Consider the following 5,703-nt stretch of genomic DNA (forward strand, 5'->3'; position numbering starts at 1 on the left):
AACCCTTGTCCTCTAGACCAGTGGTCGCCAACCTTTTGGATCTCAGAGATCACCAAATTCATACTTTTAAATCCTGAGGACCACTAATATGAATTTAAAAAAAAAGATAATATATTTAATATAAAATTTTATTTTATATTAAATATAAATGTACTAATTAAAAATTAATTTTAATATATAAAGATATATAAATATATATTTTTAAATATAAAAATGCTTATTTAATTATAACAAAAAAAAAAGTATAACAAGCAGAGCCACCCCGCCCCACAAATCTGGTTTCCTGTCATTTCATATCTCCCCCAAGTCAGAGGAAACTCACACACAAAGAACTCACACACAAAGCGCTCACCGGACCTCTGGCCACCAACAAGCCTCCTCCTTCCGCTAAGCATGTGAGCACTTCCAGTGAGGAGGAATACGGGGTCAAGCCTCCCCCTCGCAACACCTTCACCTGAGGGCAGCTGCTTCCTGTGGCTCAGGAGGTCCGCGCTCTTTCCCCTGCTGCTCGGCCTCCTCGATTCGCTGAGGCAGGAGGCAGCAGCCATGACATGGGTTTGCTAGGGAGACTGCAGGATTGCCCCACTTCCCCACCTCAGCATGCGGCGGCCCACCAAAATTTTCTCACGGCCCACCAGTTGGAAACTGCTGCTCTAGACTAGAGGGGCCTTGCCATCTGCTGGTGGCCAAGTGCTAAGGCAGGACTTTCCTTCCTACCTTTTTTCTTTTCTTACTTCCCTTCCTTCCTTCCCTCCTTCTCCTTTCTTCTTCCTTCCCCTTTCCTTCTTTTTCCTTCCTTGGTTCTCTTCCCATCTTTGTCTTTGTCTCTCCTCTTTCCATTTCTCCTTTCCTCTCCCTTGTTGGATGCTCAAATGCAAAAGGGGAAACATTTCTCCTTTTGTTTTGTTTTGCTTTGTTTTGCTAGCCTTCTGCCAGTGAAAATGGATTCCAGGAAGGGTGCACGCCCCCACCCCCAGGCCTTGTTTTCGGCCTGGAACGCCTCCTGAAGGCCCCTGCCAGCAGAAACGGAACCACCCCCCTGGGCTCTGTTTTTGCTGGCAGAGAGCTGCAGGAGGCCGACAAGGCCGAAAATGGGGCCTGAGAGGGCCACGCGCACCCCTCCCAAGCTCCGTTATTGCTGGCAAAGGCACCTTGGGCCAGTCATTCGCCGTTTCCAGAACTGCCCCATGGACCAGAATTAAGCACTCCGCAGACCAGATCCAGCCCGTGGGCCTTGAGTTTGACACCTCTGCTGCAAAGCATAATGAACAGAATAGCTTGCTCATAATAATCTGTTTTTCTTCTCTAAGAACTAAATATCACTTCTGCTAACTTTTTCAGATCAGTTTTCATAATTTTCCCAAGTTCTCATTAAGCCAGTCATGTAAGAAGGGGAGAGGATGAGAGTGGGAAGTGTGCATAAGATTAAAGAGTGAGGAGGCTTGCTTTTATGCAAGGAAATATTGGAAAGGATTAACTTACTAGCAATGGTAACTCATTCAGTCTTTTTCAGGTCACTGCATTCTGGTTGTGTTGGACTTCATTTCTTCTTATGGGCAGTCCTCATTTACAACAACCGCTTGTTCAGCAACTGTTCAACATTATGAACCTTAAGATGCACCCTCATAGTTGTGACTGTCGCAGCATCCCAGTGTCACATGATCATGATTCAAGCACTTGCTTGTAATCACAACCAAGTTGTCGTCCATCCCAGCCCTGGCCATTTGCAACCTTCGTTGCTATCCTTTGACAAGCCAAGTCAATGGAGAAACCAGCAGGAAGTTGCACAAGGCCTAATAGTATGAGTGTCAGGATTCCGGCAGTTACCCCAATTAAATCATGAGTCTCGAGCCACACTCTCAAAACTTCAAAGGATTTACTGGAAGTTAACATGTCGGCATGACCTGGGCTTAGCCGACTCTGAGACACGTAATTCACCGACACCCTTGACCCTGCTTTTCCCCCCACCCCTCTGGGTATATTATAATTCATATTCTCCAACAAAACACGTCCATAACCAAGAGTCATCAATCATGCTCTCCAATTAGATATTTGCATGGCAGAAGCTTCAGTCATCTAATCAGTCTCTGAAGAAAATATGAATGGAATGTACTTTCGATTCCACGCTGCTGCCTACTCTTTGAAACTCCCCACCTCTTTCTGTTGACAATTATAAAACGTGTATAGAAAATGTTTTATGAGTTGACATTGAGACTCATTTAACGTCAACTGGAACTGCTGCAAGTGATATTGTAAGTCAATGCAGTCATGTGACATCATGCTTTATGACCATGTCGCTTAGTGACGGAGTTGCTGGTACCAATTACCCTACTTAAGCAAGAACTGCCTGTACTTCCCAGCTGGGAATAAATAAAATAATGTGCCTCTTGAAAGCAATAGGTAGAAAAAACAGCACTATCCAGAACAACTAATAATATGGGGAAATTGTGTTTTTGTTTTTCCCCCGCAGTTCTTTGAAAACAAAGATTTAGTATTTCTTGTCAAACATCTGGCTGCTGAATGACCAAAGAAAATGGATTAAAGATAGGCTATACTTGATTTATTTATGTATTAATGTGTTCAAAACAATTTAGAAGCCACCTCACTCCACATAATTTCTGGCAGCTTACGCTTTAGAAGCAGGACCAATCTAAAAAATGAAAAGACCTTTCTTGCAATTGTGGTCAGACTGGTTTTACACTGTGCTCATTTGGTTTTGGCTTAGTGCCGAATTGAACCACTGGAATTTATAAATCATGATTTTATACAGGTAGCCTTTGACTTACAACAGTAACCATTCGAAATTACAGCGGCACTGAAAAAAGTGACTTCTGATCATTTTTCGCACCACTGATGCAGCATCCTCATGGTCATATGATCAAAATTCAGATGCTTGGCAACTGACTCATATTTATGACCATTGTAGTGTGCCTGGGACATGTGATAACCTTTTACAAATGTTGGAGCCCAATTCAGCCCAAAATTTCTGTTGCTAAGTGTGACATTTGTTAAGTGAGTTTTGGCCCATTTTCTTGCTGCAGTAGTTAAGTGAATCCCAGCAGTTGTTAAGTTACACGGTTATAAAGTGAATCTGGCTTCCCCATTGACTTTGCCAGTTGGAAGGTCACAAAAGGTGATCCCCCAGGACACTGCAAATGTCATAAACATGAGTCAGTTGCAAAGTGTCTCTGTTGATCATGTGACCATGGGAATACTGCAACCATCTGTCAAAAGTATGAAAAATGGTCACAAGTCACTTTTTTCAGCATTGTTATAATTTCAAACAGTCAGTAAAAAAAAGGAATTGAGGACTACCTGTGCTAGCTTGATCACTTGTTTGGGTGGCTATAGAAATTAAATAAATAAATATATCCAGAAATAATTATTGTTCTTTGCTTCCCAGTCTAATCTCAAAAGCACCTGGTTAATCTTGTCTGATTTCAGTAAGATTAGAACTGGATTGGAGGCCACCAGAAAATCCCAGGGGTGATGAATTGAAAACACCATCACTTCCTTACCACTGTCAGAAAAACCTGTCTGAGTGTATCCTGAGATCATTAGGTGCTGAACTCACTTCAGTCTACTTTTAGGCATCTTCTCTCAAAGTCAAATATGCCCCCTAATCCTCACAAGGCAGCTGCCTCTGCAGTAGTTGATGAACCTTTTGTGTTCCGAGTTCAAATCCCAACTAAATTGGTCAACTGGAGACACATTGCAGCCTTAAGGTTGTTAAGGAAGGAATTTGGGGCAAATTACTTGAGCTCAAAAAGGGAAAGGAGTAAAGTTCGAATAGCTTCCTTTTTTTTTTTTTTTTTAAGAAACCCACCCGAAGAGGTTCACCTGGGGCGCCCAGCACAGCTGACAGGCGGGCCCTCCTTCCCAGCAGCAGAGCTCTCACCAAGGCAGCGAGTGCCTCCCCACCGGACCCTCCGCTCATCCCACCAGGGCCGCGCCAGAGCCGTGCAGGCTGGGCAGAGCTGGGAAAGCGAGCCGCAGGTGCGCACCCGCCTGCCAAGCGAAAGCCGGGCTGACCCAAGCTTGGCTTCCTTCCCAAGTCCCTCCAGCCCGAACCCGAAGGGGCCACTGGGAGAGGCCGCCCGAGGCAGTGATAGTGCCCACCCATCCTGGACAGGGAGGCAAGGAGATGGCCTGAGCCACGTCCTCCTGTGAGCTGAGCCCCACCGAGTCAGTGCCTCTGCCTGATGCCCGTTCCGCTGCAGCATTTGGAGCTGCCGGCGCATTTGGGGATGCGTGGGGACGGGGATGGGCTGGGTGAGGGGTGGAAAGGACGGGGGGCTTCAGGCTCTTTCCGCTGGCCAGGGAAGCTGTGCTGCCATCACCTCACCTCCCTGTCCGGGGATGGGTGGGCGCTATCACTGCCTCGGGCAGCCTCTCCCGGTGGCACCTTTGGGTTCGCACTGGAGGGACTTGGAAAGGAAGCCAAGCTCAGGTTGGCCCGGCTCTTTTGCTTGGCAGGTGGGCGCACACCCACAGCTCGCTCTCCTGGCTCTGCCCAGTCTGCACGGCTCTGGCGTGGTCCTGGTGGGATGAGTGGAGGGTCTGGTGGGGAGGTGCTCGCTGCCTTGGTGAGAGCTCTGCTGCCGGGAAGGAGGCCTGCCTGTCAGCTACACTGGGCGCCCCAGGTGAAGCTCTTCACACTCTGCCCGGCGCCAGGCAGGGATGGCAGCTGGGCACTTCTCCCGAGGTGGGCCGATCCTGCGCTGCAGCCCCAGGAGATTTGCCTTCCCATGTGGGGTTGGGCTGCCTTCTCGGGCAGGGGAGGCTTTGTTGTAGTAGGGTGCCGTTTTTAAAAGAATTGGCTTTACCTTCGAAGGCAAAGGGGAGGCGGCGACAGGAGCACCTGAAGCCAAGTGTCTCCGCAGGGCTCCAGTTGCAGGGAGGAGCCCTGACTGGCCACACGTGGCTGTGCCAAACACCGCGGTGTTGCTCTAACACCACAGCAGCAAGGGAGAAGGGAAAGCAACAGTGGCAGGTCTCCCGTTACGAAGTGCCCCACCAACGCCGAGGTCAACATCCAAGCTGTCACCGCCCACCCACCCGAGGTTGCAAAGGGGGGGAATTAAGTCACCCCTGAAAAGATGGCCTAGCTATTTTGGGGGGGGGGAGGGTCAAAAAAATAAGGCCCGGCCTTATTTTGTGAGAAACACGGTAGATCATTAGAGATGAGTATTCCAAGGTTCTTTACAGGGCTCTTGTGTTGTTATGGCTGAAGCTGAAGTATTCATTGACAGGTAGGACATTGCAATATATAATTTTATGTACTATACTTAGATCGAACCGAAGGCGGCGTAGTTCTAGGTTGTCTAGGTCTAAAATTTCAAGTCTGGTGGCATAAGGTATTTTGCAATGAGTAGAGGAGTGGAGAGCTCTTCTTGTGAAATATTTCTGGACTTGCTCAACTGTATTAATATCAGATATGTAATGCGGGTTCCAGACTGATGACCTGTATTCAGGTATTGATCCAGTGAATGTTTTTTATGCTCTAGTTAGTAGTGTGATATTATCAGAGAAAAAGCTACACAGGATTAGGTTAACAACTTTTAATGCCTTTTTAGTAGTTACAGTGGGCTCTAGCACTTAGAACATTAGAGGTGAGTACTCCAAGATCCTTGACAGAGTTTGGATCATCAGCAAGGTCTTGACTATTCAGCTTGTATTTTATTTTCTCATTTTTTTTGCCAA

The sequence above is a fragment of the Pseudonaja textilis genome, chromosome 3 (assembly GCF_049901715.1).
Source record: "Pseudonaja textilis isolate UNSWEBS1 chromosome 3, rPseTex1.2, whole genome shotgun sequence".
In the NCBI taxonomy this organism is placed as follows: Eukaryota; Metazoa; Chordata; class Lepidosauria; order Squamata; family Elapidae; genus Pseudonaja; species Pseudonaja textilis.